Raw genomic sequence first — 19,484 nt, forward strand, 5'->3', positions numbered from 1 at the left:
TGGAATTAAGATGAAGTAGAAAATAAATCTCACCATAATTCTGACATCCAGATACAACTGTTGCTCTATTGAGCTACGTTCCACATACTACATATATAAGCTCTATGTTTTGCCCTTTCACTGAGGTTTTTATTGTGAGCAGTGTTGCATAGCATTCTACTTTCTTTAAAAGCATGATCTTAGTGGCTTCAGAGTATTTTGTTGAAATACCATAAATTTATATAACTATCACTAGAATTTAATCAGTTATTTAATCTTATACTCAGGGCTGCTTTGGTGTGCCTTGGAATTAAATATCCGAGTATGAACATATGACCACTGTATTCAGTTAGGGTGACTTTCACTCCTTTAGTAGCTGGTGAAGACATTTTGGAAATTTCTTGTATTGTAACAGATAAGGAACTACCAATAGGGCCTCCTATTCGAGAGTACTGCCTAAGGCCAAGTCCACTGCATGGAATACTCTTTCTCTTCCCTTTTTCTGATTTATCCCCACTTCTATGGTTATCATGGAGCAGCCATTGTGGACATTGTGACTTTACCCCCTGGCCACAGTCCATAGTTCCAGCTTTGGGTAATTGTTCAAAACTGGGCCAATTCTCATCTTGTTCTAAGACTATGGATTAAAACTAAAAAATAACTTCAGTGACTGATAACCAGAGCTGTAAAATATGCTGTTTCAGAGCTCCTGGTGGTCAAGTCTACTGCCATATGGACAAGAGAGACAGAGAGGCAATTGAAAGAATGTGAAAGTGAGGGTGAGTGGATGAACAGCAGGAAAGAGAAAGAAGTGAAACACATATGTGGGGGTAGCAGGGATGAGCTATGAGAAACGGAGAGAGGCATTTAGATAACTGATTTGAGCAGCTCCACAGACCTTGGGTCTCATGAGAATACTAAGAATTCTTATTAAAAGTTTCCCTCCTCCTTTATTTGGCCCCATTGGGTTTTTTGTCACTTAGAATCAAAGTTGTTTTAACTCTTACCCTGACTGAGATTTTATTTTATTTTATTATTTTTTCATCCTCACCTGAGGACATTTTTTTCATTGCTTTTAGAGAGAGAGGAAGGGAGAAAGAGAGATAGATCAATCGGTTGCCTTCAATCCAACCAATGGAGCCACACCAGCCAAGGCACTGATCATGATTTTAAAATTGCCCAGATCTCAGTACTGTTTCTATCTGCCCTTTCCCTTGGAGAAATTCTTATCAAGAGTCATCTGTTATTTTTTGGTGAATTTCAAAAAACTTTGTAATTTCTTTGGTCTGCCAAAGCAGCATAGAAAATAAATGAAATAGATCTATAAAACATACCTTTAGAGGGACTTCCTGTCAAGATGGCGGCACAGGTAAACCCCACTCACCTCCTTGCACAACCACATCAAAATTACAACTAAATTATAGAATAACCATCACTTGAAACTGTCCCAAATTGAGTGGAATAGAAATTGACAACTATGGAAAAAAGAAACCACATCCATCCTGGTAGGAGGGGTGTGGAGATGTGGAATGGGCTGGTCCCCCTTCCACATGTGGTGAGTAAAAATTTGGGAGGGATATCTTGGGAGTAAAGAGTCTCAGCTCCACAGTAGGTCCCCTGGCCCAGGGTTCCAGGGCCAGAGAGATACATCTCCATAACTTCTGGCTGCAAAAACCAGTGTGGTTTGAGTTGGTAGGAGAAACTTATGAAGTCCCAAGCAGTTCCTTTTAAAGAACCCACACACAGACTTACTCAGACTCACTCACTCTGAGTTCCAGCACAGGGTAGCAGCTTGAAAGACACCAGTGGCATACAGGAAGGAAATGATGTGTCTGGCTTCAAGGTGAGAGCTGGTGGACAGCTTTCTTCCAGGCAGAAAGGCAGGCAGAGGCCATTGCCCCTTTTCTGAACTCACCCCCCCACAAGAGAGCCACAGAGGCTGCAGGTGGGCAGCATATCTGAGACTCCATCAACCTGGCTAACACTGTTTGCCCCATCCTGGAGATCCTCTAAGGCTCCATCCCACTCAACTTATAGCTGTTAACAGTAGCTTTTCCATATGAATGGCTGGTCTTGCTCATGCTTCACAACTTCCTAAATCCTTTCAAACAAGCAATAGCTGGCCTCAGTGAGCCCTCAGCCCCTGTACCTCCCACTAAGTGTCTGTAGGCCCAGCAATAGCAGCAGCCAACCTAGACTCATAGCTTGGCTTCACCTGGGAATCTCCAAGCCTGGCACAAGTAGCAGATATCTCAGATTGCTTTATAACTTAACAGGGTGGCCCAGACAAACACAGATGGGGTCTGCCCTTGAACTGCACCACCAGGAAACTGCAGGGTCTGCGTACCCAGTGGAAAGCTACAGACCACATCAGAGGACCACCACCTGCCACTGCACAGCTGATACTCCACAGGGGGCAGAGGTTGGTGGTCAATGGTCACAGCCAGTCCTTGCAGCTGACTGACCTGGGTGAATTCCTTCTATCGACCTGCCAACAGCAACCAAGGCTCAACTATAAGAGGAGGGTATATTCAGCCTATAAGAAGGGCACACCTTAAGTACTCAGCTTGGGTGATAGGGGAGGCTGTCCTACTGGATCCTACGGGACACTTAACTACATTAGGCATTGCTACCAAGACAGGGAGCAGCTCTACCTAATACATAGAAATATACACAGGGAGGCATTCAAATAATGACACAAAGAAACATGACCCAAATGAAATAACAGATCAAAACTCCAGGAAAAGAACTCAACAAAGTGGAGATAAGCAGTCTGTCAGATGCCTCTTGGTTAAACATTGGGAAACTGAATTTCTGGAAAAGAACAAGGACAAGATTTTAATTGAATTAAGTAGTTAGGGTCTTATGAAAGCCTAATCTATGCTAAGCACTGCACTGGATATTTTACATATATGAGCCTAATCTTCACAACAACTTCAAATGTTAGGGTTTTGACGGATGAACAAATAGGCTTGAAGAAGTTGAAAAGTGGCCCAAAGTCACACAGCTGTCACCAGTAAAACTAGAACTCAGATCCAGAGATGTCTTTCTCTCTATACCAGGCTGCTTTCTTGAAGAGATCAACCGAGAAACGGTAGCCCCTTGTAGAAGACGGTGCAGGGCCTTCTTCCCCTGTCCCCTGCTGAGTGCGGGCTCTCCAGGGCCATGGACAGACCCTCTTCATGGTGAAAGAGCCTATTACACTGTCTGCCCTGGTTCAGCACTCCTGTTCCCCCAGGGCAGCAGCTGCGGCAACTCCAGCTGCCAAAATTTTTAAAAAGAAAATGAAATTAGGATGGAATTGTGGGAATTCCCGTGCCATGTGACCCCTGCAATGCTCCATCTGTCAAGACTCAGGGAGAGTCAGTTGCACAGACTTCAGAAACTGTCATTCATTTGACTGCTTTGCATTCTTTTGTCTGGGAAAACTCATTGCTGGGCTGAAGGAATTACCGATTCCATCTTCTCCTTGCCCTAAACTTTCCAGCAAAAAGCCTTCCTGTCCAACTTCCTGCAACAGCATAATTAAAAAGTTCATTCCTAAGCCATCTTTATTTACAAACTACAAACCATACTTACAAAATTGAAAAGTATTTGCTTTTTAAAAAATTTTGTGAGTTATGCCATTTTACAAGAGTCCCAAAGAGATGTTCAGATCTCAAAAGGAAACTGCTTTCTCTGAGATTTCTGCAGAGACATCAGTGGGTACTGACGTTAGGGTCAGCCTAGCCAGAGTCAGCCTAATACAATCACGTAATTCCATTCTCTCGGCCCTGGCACAGATTTTAGGAGCTTTTCTCACTTAATAATAAAAACCACCAAAATCTTTAGAAATCAATAGGCCTCCAGTGGAGCAATTTAATTATCACCAACACTATAAGGCTACCCACTATAGTTTAAAATAATAAAAAATAATCAAGGGGAGAGGTTACTTCAAACCACTGCCCTACTTTTACGGGGTCCTAATTATTGTGTCTATATTTTATCGAAATAAAGAATGGTTCAGGGCACATATGTCTTACAATTAAACTCAGTGTCGTAACTACAATCATGCACCATATAACAATAATTCCATTAATGATGGGCCACGTATATAATGGTGGTCCTATAAAATCATAATGAGGATGAGCTTCCTGTGAGAAACAATGGGATATGTGGTTCAGGAGGAATTTTTTTCTCCCTCTGACAGGGCTTGGTAATAGAGTCCCTCTCCCTCAGAGCACCTCAACCTTGAGGGCACAGATTACACCGCAGTCAGTCAGCCGCTGACCTGTTTCAGCACAGAGGAGGCTGCACACCCAGCACGACATACTCAGAGGGCACCGACGCCCTCCCAGGTCTCACCTGATGATCTTCATAGCACATTGCTGTACATTCTTCATTGACGACCTAAGATCTTGTGCAAGGACACAGGTCCACGGGAGCTGCCTTAACAAGTGTTGAGTGCCACCGCCACTTGAGTGAAAGCTTTCTGTGGCAGTGTGGAGCCAGCCTGCCCCATACTTTGGACATATTTTCAGTTTATAATGACAAAGCATAGATAAGTTTTATTTCTTTCATCATTTCAATACCAGAGAGGGCCCTGTGTGTCAGAGAGGGTCAGTGCAACCAAAACCAAATTTCCAAAGTCAGAATACTGAGTCCTCTCCATGTTGAACCCGTTTTTGTTTATCAGTACCACAAAGTTCCTTAATCTGACCACTGCTTCAACTGAAAATACTGGAAACCACATTGCCATGACCATCAGCTATGTTCCTTTACCTCTCCGTCTTGGTTTCTTTTTCCCACCGATGCTCGGACAACCGTCCGCTTCCCTCTGACAGTCATTTTTATGGTGATCTGTGCCTTACCCAGCCAGTTTCTGCTCATATTTCCATTCAGTCCCGCCCACATCCCTGTTCATGGAGCAGCACTGACAGCTTCAAGGTTGTATTTCTGGCCCTGTCGGAAGGGAACAGGGGACATCGTTTATTAAGCCTACAACAGACTACTGTAATGCTCTAGGCCTTCCCTTTCACTCACCACTGACTCACCCAGAGCAACTTCCAGGCCTGCAAGCTCCGTTCATGGTAAGGGCCCTATAGAGGTGTACCACTTTTACCTTTGTATACCATATTTTTTTAAGTTCTTAATTTTATTTATTTGTTTTGATTCCAGAGAGAGAGGAAGGGAGGAAGAGAGAGAGAAAAGCGTAGGTCAGTTGTCTCCCATACACGTTCTGAACAGGGATGGAACCCACAACCTAGGTATATGCCCTGGCTGGGAATTGAACCCACAAACTTTCTGTTTATGGCATGACACTGAGCTACACTGGACAGTCCAACCAACTGAGCTACACTGGACAGTGCTTTTACACCGTATTTTACTGCACCTTTTCTATGTTAAATACATTTAGAAACACAAATACGCACCACTGTGTTACAGTGGCCTACAGTATTCAGTACAGTACCATGCTGTACAGGTTTGCCTCCTAGGAGCGATAGGCTAGACCATGTAGTCTGGGTGTGTAGTGGGCTACACCATCTACGCTCGTGTATGTGCACTCTGTGATGTTAGCACCGTGACACAACTGCCTAGTAACACGTTTCTCAGAATATTCCCCATCATAAGCAACACATGATTGTACAGTAGTCTCCCCCCGATCCTCAGTTTGTTTTCCACAGTTTTCAGTCATCCACGGCCAACCATGATCTATAAATGTTATAGGGAAACTTCCAGAAATAAACAGTTCATAAGCTTTAAATTGTGTGTTGTTCTGAGTGGCGTGATGAAGTCCCATGCCATCCTGCTCTGTCCCCCCAGGAATGAAAAACATCCCTTTGTCCAGACCCTCCACGCTCTCATACGCTCCCTGCCCGTAGTCACTTGGTAGCCACCCCGGCTATCAGATCAAGTGTCTCAGCACTGCAGTGCTCGTGCTCAAGCGACCCTCATTTTACCCAATAATGGCCCCAAAGTACAAGAGTGGTGATGCTGGCAATTCGGTCTCAGACATCCACTTGGGGTCTTGGGATGTATCCCCCACAGATAGGGAGGACTACTATGTTACTATGCTTTTTCTCCCCTCTTCTTCACACGGGCATGAAAGAAAAGAGTGTAGTTTCTTCACAATTCCTGATAATATGAAAGGAAAGGTATTGACTAATTGTATCTAAGACTTTCCCAGTTGTTTTTCTTTTCTATCCCAGAGTCACAAATCTCAAAGTATAGCTTTAGGGTCTAACAGATGTGAGTTAGAGTTGATAGGTCCACACCTTTCCCAACTGCATCAAACTCTATAAAGTTACTAAAATTCCTGGAATATAAATTTCTTTACCTGTATAATGAGGATAGTTAGACTCATCTGCAGGTGATGCTGATCAGATAAAATGAGAAAACATGAGTAAAATACCTCACTTAGTATCTGCTATATTCTATTCTCAATAAATAGAATTTTCCCTTCCTAAATGGACAGCACAATGCTCACTCCGGCGTTTCTGCTTCATTTCAACATGGCAGGGTCTTTTTTAAGTGACACAAAGCAAAGCATATTTATTCTTTTTTTTCTCTTTGAAATATTCACTTGGTGAAAAAGATGCTGTGATGCATGCCTGCCATGTCCCCTTTCATGTAACAACTTAGATGGGTGATTTTCTCAGCAAGAATCACGTCAAAATATTAATGAATAAGTGCCATGGTTCTGTTTGTTGACATATTTAAATAAAATGTCACATGAATATAAAGTCACTTTTCATATCTTCTTGTGAATGATGTAGCAATGAGCATAAGCTTTCAAATAATACAAAGGGAAAAGGAATACAAAATTACTTCCTTTTAATTTGTTCCTTCTTCTAGCCAGAGAAAGGCATTAATCAAAGTATTAAACATAAGAAAAGAGTGACTCTGAGTCAATTCTTGATTATCTGAAGTTGCATAATTGCATAGCTATGCACTGAAGAGAATCTTACCTTCAAATTTATTTATAAAAAGAGATTACATGCTGAACTGGGGAAAAAATGGCATTTGGTCTTGCTTCTTCCATTAAGTCACTTTATTATTTGGGGGAAATCATCTATCTTGCTGAGGATCGAGACAGAGTTTATGTCAGTCTAGAGCAACTGTCCGCCTGCTGCAGCCCGTGAGTCAAACCCTGCCCACTGCCTGTTTTGTGAATAGAGGTTTATTGGGACGTGACCACCCCATTCATTCCACATCACCCATGGCTTCTATTGCACTAAAACAACAGAGTTGGGCAGTCGCAATGGAGACCACACGGCTTACAAAAGCTAACATGCTATTTGGTCACTACAGAAATTTTCAGTTTTGATGAACCTCTATTTGATAATTTTTTATGGTTTGTGTCTTTGTATACTATTTAACAAATAACCTACACCAAGGTCAGAAAGTTTTCATTTATGTTCTCTTCTAGAAGTCCTAGAATTTTAGCTCTTACATTTATTTCTTTAATTCATTTCAAGTTAATTTTGTTCATAGTGTGTATTAAGAACTAAGTTAAATATTCTGGAATATAGATATTCAGTTATTCCAGCAACATTTATTGAAAATACTTTTCTTTCTTATTGAATTGCTTTGGCGCCTTTGTTAAAAATTTATTGGCCATATATTTATGGTCTATTTCTCAACTTCCTATTTTGTTCCACTAATCTGTATATTTTACCATATGCCAATAGTACAAGGCATGGATTATTGTAGAATTATAGAAATCCTTGAAATCAGATAAGGTGAGTTCTACAACTTTCTTCTTGTTCAGAATTGTTTTGGCTACTTTGAGTCTTTTGCGTTGTCATGTAAATTTTATAATCGGCTTGTCAAATTATAAAAATAAACTTGCTGTCATACTAGAGAGGACTGCACTGAGTCTATTTTGGGTAGTTTATTCTGAGTCTATCAACTTGGGGAGAAAGAATATATTAACAATACTGAGTCATGAACATGACATAAATCTCTATTTATTTATATCTTTCAATTATTTTAGCAATATCTGATGGTCTTCAATGTATAGGTCTTTTACATACTTTGTTAAATTTTTCCCTAACAACATCACATTTTGGGATGCTATTCCAAATGATTTTTTGTTTGTTTTTCATTTACAAACAGATTATGGATAGTATATAAAAAGACAATTTTTTTTGTATATTGACCTTGTATCCTGTGTCTGTGCTTTTTATCAATCGCTTAGGATATTCTATGTGCATGATACGCCATCCTTTAATAAAGACAAATTTACTTCCTTTCCAATCTGAATGTATTCTGTTTCTCTGTCTTGCTTTATTGCACTGATGAGAACCTCGAGTACGATGCTGAAAGAAATGAAGAGACCAGGCGTTCTTGCTTTGTTTCCGATCGTAGGAGGAAAGCATTTGGTCTTTCACCATTGCACATGATGTCAGCCCTTTATCATTTTGAAAAATGTACCTTCAATTCTTTGTTTTCTATGGGCGTGTATCAAGAATGGTTGTTTCATTTTGTCAAATGCCTTTTTTCTACATCTAATTACTTAATCATGTGGATTTTTTTAATATAAGTCATCTAAAGCAAACTCAACAGCAAGCAAAGCTGAAGACTCAAATTGTCATTTCCCCACCATAGAAGATCAATTTCAATGATTTCCTGTAGAAATATCTTGATACACCATACAATCTACAAGAGTTTCAAACACAAGACTGGCTATGCTCAAGGAAGACAGAATTTCAAGACTGTCTGGCAGCTCACACATACTCCTCATAATAATTCAGTGTTGGGAATCAACTATCCAAAACATTCCCTAGCACGCCCACTAACATTGTAGGTGAGACGTCTGTAACTGAGCATACAAAACACTACGGCTTAGCCACCATTGCATTATAAGAGCAAGATAACAGTAATAGTTCTCACACTAGAAGTAATGGCAGAAACTTGACTCCTTAGGTCCTAGTTGACAGAATATTAATGCTATAAAACTCATTATTTCCCACATAACTCATGCCTCTTTAATACATGGATCATTAATAACATTGGGTTTGGATAACAGATTAGTCATTACCATTCCATTGTTATCTTTTTTTTTTCCCTGCAATGACAAGGTTACCTTCAACAAATGTAAGGATAGAGCATTCCATTTTAACCTCAACTGTTAAGGTTGCTAGTTATCAGGGTTATACAACAACCCTAAAGTCGTAAGGGTCCAAGAGAAAGAAAGAATGTTAAGGATGGAAAAATCTATTGCAACCTCCTCATTCAGCCAACAAGAAACTGAGGCTTAGAGAGAATTCTGTGACTCTCCCAAGGTCACACAACCAGATAGTAACAGAGCCAGAAGTACAATTCAGGTCCCCAAATTCTGAGGCCAGAGCTCTTTTCTGAAAATATTGTAAGGCTTCTACATTTAGTTTACCCTTCTGTCACTTTAGAGACAAAATTTTTTTCTACTTATAAATGTGTCTAGGTAGTAGAGTACTTTGAAATATCTCAAGAGGTTTTACACAACAAGTTTTAAAAGTGCAAGTAGCCCTGGCCGGGTGGTTCAGTTGGTTGGAGTGTCACCCCATACACCAAGAGGTTGTGAGTTCAATCCCCAGTTGGGGCACATACAGGAGGCAACCCATCGATGTCTCTCTCTCACACTCCCCCTCCCTCCCCCTCTCCCTCTCCCTCTGTCTCTCAAATCAGTAAACATATCTTTGGTGAGGATTTTTTTTAAAAAGGTACATGTAGTTCCATCCAAATATACATACATAAGGCTCTAAGAATCCTAGAAAGTTTTTCTTTGTATGGAAATATAATGAGCTTATCCTATTTTTATAAATAACCCTAGACACCTTTTAGAATGTATTTATTCTTGGCTCATGAGTCCCTTATCTATCAAAATTCAAATTTCTATTCATACAGAGTTTGAATTTTTTTGTTTTTTTGTTTTTGTTTTGTTTTTTCTGTTACTATTCTTATTGCTTTTCTCTCCCCCACACACATCTTTCTCTGATAGCAATTGATGTGGAATCCAATTAAGTATACTCAGGTGATTTAGATTATGTGTTTGAGTTTCCTGGTCACTAACATATATAATGAAAATCTATTATTGGATTGTTATGTATCAAAAATATACATACATAAACTATATCTTAAAGTCAAAAGACAGAATTCTCTTCAATCACAAGAAAGGTATTGGGTATGGTCTTGGCCTGGGTCCTCTAGAAATTCTGGGTCCTCTAAGGCAAAAATTAAAATGTTAATACTTCATTTGGAATGCTTAATTCTAAAATGATTTGAATAAAGAGCAAAAGAGAAAGAAAACAAGGGGATGATACAATACAAAGGGATGCAGTGTATTAACATGCTGGCCACATGTCACAGCAAAATGAGAAGACACATACACACATATTCCCTCAGCACATGAGACTTCTCCAGAAATACGTAAGGAAGATCTGAGCAGGAATCAGTTCTGTTTATTGAACACATACTAATAAAATAAGTTAATAGCTATATTGTCTCAAAGGAAATATAGTTCAGGAATGTCTGAAGTTCACTGTTCTTTCTAATACATTTCCCAATGGATAATAATGTTCAGAGCTAATAATGGTGCCATAATGGAAAGCAGACTGATGAAAATTGCCAAAATATAATTTATTTTTATAAGAGGAATATTATATGATTGACCTGATATTCAAAGAAGATATCAAGGAAATTAGGGTTTTTCTCAACTTCAGCTCAGAAACTTCCGGCATGAAATATATAAGAAAAATACTACTGAGGAATTTTAAATTGAAATCTTTCTTTTTGATCTAAAAACTTCTCTTGATTGTAGCAATAAATATTCATAAGCTTTGGGAAGCCTAATACTTACTGGTTTAATTTTTTTAACAAGTACACACTTTTGGAGGAATTTTCTTGGCCTTGGCTTTCTTCTCTTAAAATACCACCACACATACACATCTTCAAGGCTGGGCCCCTCAAGCATGTTTCTAGAATGTGACCTCTCCCCAGCACATATTGCAGATAACCAGATGAAGAAAACACAGCTAACACACGAGGAACTTGTCTGGGGACAGCTCTGAGCCAATCTATTTTCTTCCCTAGGGAATTAGAACTGGATTGCTGAGAAATGGGTCCTTGGACTTAGCCATTTAGACTTTATGGATTCATGGGTATCTGGAACCAGATGGTCTTGCTGGGGAGGGCTGACCCATGAAGTAAAGGAAAGTCTGTTCCACTGAGAGAGATGAATGAAGCAAAGGCACAGAGAGGAGTGACTATACCAGCCTACAAAATGTAAGAGATGGGAACAGTGCTGCATCAGCTCACACAACCTTCAAAGTTCTGGGACTAGTCCTTTATGTGCGGAGTAACCACACAATTTGTCCTCTAAGCCAGGTGTATTAGTTTCATAGGGCTGCCCAATTATCCCAGTCTTGATGGCCTAAAATAACAGAAATTCATTTTCTCACAGTTCTGGAAATCTGAAGTCTGAAATCCATATCATAGTAGCAGTAGGGCCACACCCCCTCTGGAGACTCTAGGGATAATCTGCTCCTTGCCTCCCCCAACTTCTGGTGCCTACCAGCAGGCCTTGGCTTGTGGCCACAGCTCTCCAATCTCTGCGTGCCAAGTCTCCATCTGCCTCCTTCTCATTAGGAGATTTGTGACTGCATTTAGGATCTACTGAGATAAGCCAGGATAGCCTCTCCATACCAAGATCCTTAGTAATCACATCTGCAAAGACTCTGTTTCCTTATGAGGTGAAATGTATAGGTTTCAGGGATTAAGATCTACCTGATATTTGAGAGGAAACATTGTTCTATCCACCACATCAGTACATTTTTAAGCATGAAAGGAGAGACCAATTTGTAATTCCTTAAGGATAAAAGGCAAGATCCAGGTGTGTCCCAAGCAAACAGGATGTATGTCTCCAAATACACATACATGGCCTAGAGCACAGGTGGCAAACTCAAGGCCCATACACCTCGTTTTTTTATCTAGCCAAGGACCTTGTTTCTACCCAGCGGCAATGCTGACCTCTCGCTTCACTTTTCAGGAGTAGTACATTTATACAGTCCTAAAACTACTTTCGGCCCTTTGAAGGCAACCTCGAGGCTGATGTGGCCCACCCCCCCAGTGAAAATAAATTTGACACCCCTGGCCTAGAGATAACTTTGTAGCCCCTAGGCCATAACAAATCTCATTATCTCGCCTCTGCACTGATCATAAACGTTCTCCCTGAAACTGCCATAGCAAGTAAATACCAAATTCACTTTCCACCCCTGAGTTCCACAAGAGATTACCAACTCTTTCTAATATATTCTCATTTATGTTTATAAAACTAGTTACAGAAATTTTTGTGCTTTACCATCAAATGAACCCTGGTTAAGACAAAGGACAAAATTCTGAGGAGTCAACTTTCATTACCTCTCCCCTTTTTAAATATATGGCTCCTTGAATGAAGCCACATATTAAGCCCTTCCTACATGAATGGTAAATGGCAGGCTTGAATCTCTGTTTCACAAATTAAAAAAATAAATAAATCCTCCAAGTGTCAGTAAATCCTCCAGGTATCAGCAAGCAAGTGGGAAAATCTGTAATGACAAAAAGACGTTCTGATATTCTATGAAATGATGCCGTCCGGAGGACCGCCCTCTTGCCACCTAAATTAAGGTCACCTTCATTGGACTACATGCAAAGCCAGTCGCTTTCACACTTCAGTGACTATAACATGGTAAAACAAAAGAAACTTTTGTGTCACATTGCTCATTTTTGCAATAATTCAATTATCACAGTCCATCACCCTTAAGCACATTCCAGCATCTTTGGAGGCACAAATGAACAAATACCACTTTCTGGGAAAACTGCAAATAACATTCACAACACAGAAGATAGAAGAAAAATCACAGAATACAGAGAAACAAAAGAAAGCTTTTATCTATATTCCCACAGCTTTTAAAACTAGAGCTCCATAATATTTTCATTACCAACACAATTGTGTACAGTCTAGCACTGCACTTATTACTTGAGTGGTCACTAAAATGATTGCCTGTAATTCAAAGAGTCATTCCAATACAGCTTTCTCATTAAGATTACTCTGCTCCCATTAATGCTTCATTTTTAGGGCCATAGCATAGCAAAAAGATAGCCCTTCCCTCTTTCTACTACCAGACTTCGCATTTGTTTGATATAAAGCACCATTCATGGTTCATCTTCTCATGTTTTTTCCCACTTCTTTCTTTGCAATAACACAGGTTAGGACCGTTAGGTAATTAAAAATAGGTTAAGGTACTATATCAGTGATAAAGTTTCAGCTGAACCACCCAAAAGTTGTCATTCACAGAAAGCCACATTATTCTGATAAAGTCAAGAAATCTTTAAGAAAAAAATAGAGTAGAGGTTGGGTAAAAAATAATAATAATAATAATAATTGACTCTTTTCTTGAGAATATAATTTGAAACATATTTCTTGAGCCCACTGAACACCAGACACTATTCTAAGACAAAGTCTCTACCCATGAGGCATTTGCAAAAAAACCTAGAGGAAACAGCAAAATCTCAAAAAATAAATAAATAAAATGTATTGGGTTGTCAAATCTCTAAAACAGAAGGCCATGTATTTTTGAATACCAATGACTCCTCAGTCTTTAGAACATATTAAGGACTCAATAAATAATTGTCAAGTTAATGTAAATTAAGTAATACACCATGCACAAAGTTATATGACAATTGCCTTTACAGTGATTGAGAAATGTCTGTGAAAGATCAGAGGTGGGGAAAATTACATTGTGTTGGGGAAATGCAGGCAGGTGGTATTAGGAAGGGAGATGTCAAAACTGAATCCTAAAGGGCAGGTGAAATTTGCATTGTGATACAGAAGAGCCTAGGAGATATATGCAAGTTGTATTCAACAAATGAAGGAGAGGCTAGCCATGCTAAAACCAGATATGGACTATAAGATTAACAGGTGCTAAGACAGGAAACAACAGTTGGAAAAAAATTACGTCAGAGTCTTTCCAAGTACACATAGGAGTTAGGACTTTCTTCTCTTCTACAGCAGTGAAACTATCAGCCAGGCTAACAGTAAGGAGACCTGGGTTTAAGTCCCTATTCACTCACTAATCAGACATAGAAATTGAACAAGTTCATTCAACCATAGTTTGATTATCTGCATTAAGAAAAAATTTAACTAGAAATTGGCTTAGGGCACTGTCTCCCTGTCTTGTTGAATATGGAAAAAAATTTACAGGAAAGAATAATGAATTACTTGAATGATTATAATTGTACTTTACAAGAAACGCTGATTGAGAAATATGTAACAATGCTTTTCAACGTATGCTTACTCTATTGTCCAAAATAGCATCCACATATTCATTTAAAGGGCTTATCACATTAGGATTTTAATTTGCATTTTCCTGATTAGCAATGAGATTGTGGATCCCTTTGTGTATTTGCAGGCCTTTTAGAGCCTTCTTCTATGAACTGCCTGTTCACGTCTTCTGCCAACATTCCTATTGTGTTGTTCTCTTATGATTGACTTGAAGGATATTTTGTATATTCTGCACAGAAAATCCTTTGCAATGTTTCCCTTTGCAATTGTTTTCTCCAAGTTTGTGGATTGTTACTTTTACAATGTTCTTATAATGAGGAGAATTTCTTCATTGTAATGGAGTTAAATTTATTATGCCTTTCCTTTACGGTGTATGCCTTTTGTTCCTTTAAGCAATCCTTCCTATCCCAAAGTCATAAGGGCATTCTGTGTTTTCTACTGAAGAGTTTAAAGTTTACCTTTCCTACCTAAGTCCAGCTGGCATGTGTGTGTCACAGTATGAGATAGGTATACAAGTTGATTCTTCCACATAGATAATGACTCTACATAATTTTTTAATATTCCATCTTTCCCCCACAAGTTAGCAAATGCCCACATGTCTGCTTTACAGACGTCTCTATTAGCACGGATGTGTTTCAGCATTCCTTATTCTCTTCTATTGGCCTAGTTATTTATATCTCTGCCAATATATCACTGCTGTTGCAGTGACTATAGTTTTATAATAAATCATGATGTCAGCTAGGGCAAATCCTTTGTTTCCAAGTCTTATTAGATGTTGTTTAAAATGCACAAAAGTTCAGATACATGTAATATTCACCTCACTAATAAGCATGACATATCACCTTCTCCCTCAGCTTAAACATTTTGTTGGGAGTAGGGATAATGAACCAAATTACTAAATTTAAACATATAATCGTTTATGAATAACTGAAAATTAATTTTAGTGTATCTCTCGGCTCACACTCTGAGAATGCTTTTGCTACCCACATAATCAGAATAGAAAAGCAAAGCAAAGGCCAGATTACCTAGATGCGTCTCAGCCATCTACACAAGAGATACCCCAAAGTAAGTCTAAACCAGGAGGAAGTAGACCACCTTTGGTGACAAGAAAAGTTTTATTTACCTCGTCTTCTTGGTGATGAGTTCAATAAGTTCTGAGAAAATTTTGAAATGACCAACATCTCAAAAGTGATCCTATTTTTTTTTTAAGAAAAACTGCTCAAGCATTACCACACTACCTGAGTGCTGAAGATACAACCCATGTGATTGCCTTTTAACCATGTCATTTACATGAAAATACATGACAGATATTATTGGAAAACAAAACCTTGAAGAAGGTTCTGGATTATTCTACTACACATGCCACACTCTTTCAGTCCTTCTGCTATGATTTTTTTTCAAATAACATGCCTCTCCACTCATTCATTCAAGGGCCACATTTTTTCCCCTAAAGATTACACAGGGAAAGGAATTATAGTTAAACACATAATTCTACTTGAATAATCAAGCTCATTTGGAAAGTCATTACTAATGTCTGCAGCTGGGCTGGAAAGGTATTACTGGGCTCACAGCTACAAGAGCGTAAATGTCAGCAGGAGAACACTTGGATCCCGAGGAACATCTTCCCTTCGCAGCAGCTCCCTTGGTTAAATGGAATGTTGTGCTCTAAACTAAATTACTTCAAGTCTATTTGTGAAACTCAGTTGGATACATGTTTCTTATATAAACAACGGCTGGAGATAAATCTGCCAAAACTGGCATGGTGATTTGTATTTTTAGTTATGTAAAACTTTTAGACCCAGAAATGGAATCCAAGAAAAACGTTATTTTAGTTCCAAAAATTTCCTGGATATTTTACTGAATACATTAAAATGTTTAATACATATATTGACTATTGGTCTCTTGGTAGTGCAGAAATTATACTCATTTCTCTGAACTGTCCCAAATGACCAACTTAACTTCCAGGGCACTTCAGCTGCTACCAAGTAGAAATTGGTAACAAGGGAATTTAAATAAGTTGCCAAAACTCTTTAATACTGAACACAACAAATGAAGCACAGTAAGGCCTTTCCTCAAGGGATCAAGACTTAAACACAATGAGAAGCAAAGGCAATGCCTTTCTAATGCTTTCACACATTTGAGGAAGGGCATAGTTCAACAGTTTGTGAGCTACAAATGAGGCAGCGCATCACCAGGGCTTCACCTATAGAGATATAAGGATAAAAATTGGAAAAGTATTCAAATAACATTGATTTACTTTTAAAGGATGAAGGAAGTATGCAAAGTTGTGGCAGGGAAAAGTAAGGTCTTAAGAATTTCAAAGGCCCATGGTGTAGGATAAATCATTGCATTCTCCTCAGGTAATTTTTTTAAACCTCACTCCATAGCCTTCAGTGTATTTATCTCAGAGACTCCGTCATCTATGCCCCCTCTGGCCACTTCTAAAGCAACTTTTATCAATGCTGGTGCCAGGCAGGCCCAGGTATTATTCAGAGAGAACAGAAAATCCCACAACAGTGTAAGTGACATTGAAAGCAGGAGCTGCATATACTTTCGAAATTGCTCTCTGCTCCAGACCTAACTGATAGGAGAAAAAGAGAGCATTTGCTATTAGGTGTCAAGTCTTCTCCTGGCTATAGGTAATCCTTTCAATATAGCATCCGATTTGATAGATGGGAGAACTAAGAGAAATAAGTGCATTGCCCACCCCTTATACCCCTCCTTCCCATGACAAATGGTGAGTTTGCTGGTTCAGCCCGTTCCCACCCCTCCCTGTTCTAGCATGCCCAAGCAGATAAGCTGGAAAATTGTATTTCCACAGCTCTCTTGCAGCCAGCATCCTTCATGTTACTCGGCTGCCACCAATCAGATATTCTTGTACAAGACCTTGATTCAGAACCAAGTCACTTGGACAGAAAATATCTCACTTCAGACTTGCATGACCTGGGATGGACTTACACAAAGCAAGCAAAGCAAGGCACAGGACACCTGTTTTCCTGGCACTGAGGCTGGCAGAGCTGATGAGCTCTGGAGTCAGTAACTATGGTAGCTGCGTGAGCAGCAGGCAGAGGCAGCCGCTGCATTGGTAGACTGGTCCTCCACTGTGGCTCCCCCGAGAGTGCAGCCAGAGCGGGCTTCTTCAGACTTCTCAATGAGCCCTTAAGTTCTTTATTTATTTCTCTGAATAAATGCTCTTCTTCTTAAACAAGCCACAGTGGATTTTGTTATGTGTATATCAAAACTCTGACTGCTAACGTATCTTCGAAATCTATGAAATATTCTAGAGGTAAACAGGAAACAATCACTGAGTGAAATAATCCACTAGCACTCTGAAAATTAACAGTGGATTAAGAATTAAGCCGTGCTTTTAAAAAAAATTGGTTTACAGAGCTATGCAAAAATATCTATAAATTGGACAAAAGAAACTTTGCTTCAGATGCCAATTAAATACAGCAATCTTAAAATTACAAGCAAATTATATTCTTAAATTAATTTGCAGTAGAGTGATTGTGACCTTGATAGTGTTTGTATAGAATATCAGCAGCATTTGAAGTGGTGCCTTAGTTCCTAAGTCATCTCAGAAAACATTACATAAGTTTCATTGGAGCAGAAATACCACAAAATTGCCATTTAGAAAAATAAATAAAAAACTATTGTACTATGAAACTAGTGATTATACAAAATAGAAAGAAATTAAATAAGAAATGTTTAATTTAGTGTGAATGCTGGTCCTTGAGGGGACAAATGAGTTTCATTCGATGAAGAAAACTTAGAAATTGTTATTGAGCTTCTCAACAGAATATTAGAAGTCTTGATACTGATTAATTTTTACATCTAATTTTTCTTCAGAAAATTATGACATCCCTTTTCTAAGTATATATACACTAATATTATATACAACTTTTTAACTATAATTACAGACATTTTAGGACTCATAAGTACAATAGGGAAGGGAGGACCAAAGAGGTAAGAAACGAAACTGTTTCTTAAGCAACTGTTAATCCAAAAAAGAATGAAGGTATAAATGTTCCCTAAAGGGTTAATTCAGCAAGCGTGGAAAGCTCAAAGCCTGCACGTTCCAAAGAAAGGACTGGCCCTTCACTGGTTCCTGGGAAGGAACCTCTATGCGCTTGGAATATCCTTCCCTATAAGATTGGCTTTGCATACTTGGGATCTTGGAACACACCAGATAGTTTATGCAAATAAAGAGATTTATTATGAATGTTTGTTTTTGTTCTCCTGGGCCCTTAGGTCATGCTATATCAATTTGACCCCCAGGGGTGAGGGGAGACAGGTAGAAACTGAATATATGCTCCATGCCTACATGACTGATACCCAGTAAAAAGCCAAAACACTAAGGCTCAGGTGAGCTTCCCTGGTAGGCAATGCATCATACATGTTGTCACATACAATTGCTGGGAGAAGTAAGAGCTGTTCATGTGGCTCCCCTGGGAGAGAACAACTGGAAGCTTGAGCCTGGCTTCTACAAGACCCTGCCCTATGCATCTTTTCCATTAGCTGATTTTAATCTGTATTCTTTCCCTGTAATAAACCGTAATTGTGAGTATACAGCATCTCTAAGTTCTGTGAGTCCTAGTGAATTACCAAAGCTAAAAGAGTTGGGGGACCCCCAACATAGTAAATTTGGTAAAGGGGGTTGCATAGAGTGGAGTTAATAGAAGATAAATTACGGAAGAGAACAGCAGAGGCTCATTGTATCCATAGACAGGGAAATAAAAGTTATTTAGATATTCACATTGTCTTAAAATATCACCCACAGATTACTTACTTATCACAAAGACGCAATGTATACCCACGAGGTAGAGTTCTGGTGCTCACTGCCTTAACCAAGTGACCAAGCTCAGCATCACCGATAGTGAGAAGACCTAATGTGATGCAGTGAGAGGTTGATAGATTGAATTTGGACACATGCACACATGCAAACCATATTCACACACACACACACACACACACACACACCCCTGTCACTTATATGTGTACAACTTTTGCAATTCACTTACTCATAAAGATTGAATTTAGTATAGAAAAAATGTAAGAATTTTGGAAGAGTGATGGCATCTATAGCATTCTTACACATAAATATAATGAAGTTTCTGAAATGGAGTAACAAGCATGTACAAAATTATAAATTTCTTTTCCATGTGTAGACCCATGGAATTATAATGTCTTGGAGCTAAATGACAGTTTGGAAATTAGTATCACT

General features: G+C 39.1%; 1 pseudogene; it reads left to right on the forward strand.

The window, feature by feature from the left end:
- The first annotated feature begins 1,336 nt into the window (after window positions 1-1,336).
- LOC139440745 (ferritin light chain pseudogene) overlaps window positions 1,337-19,484 on the forward strand; it is a 42,540-nt pseudogene continuing 24,392 nt past the window's right edge.

Source organism: Desmodus rotundus, chromosome 2, assembly GCF_022682495.2.
Source record: "Desmodus rotundus isolate HL8 chromosome 2, HLdesRot8A.1, whole genome shotgun sequence".
NCBI classification, from domain to species: domain Eukaryota; kingdom Metazoa; phylum Chordata; class Mammalia; order Chiroptera; family Phyllostomidae; genus Desmodus; species Desmodus rotundus.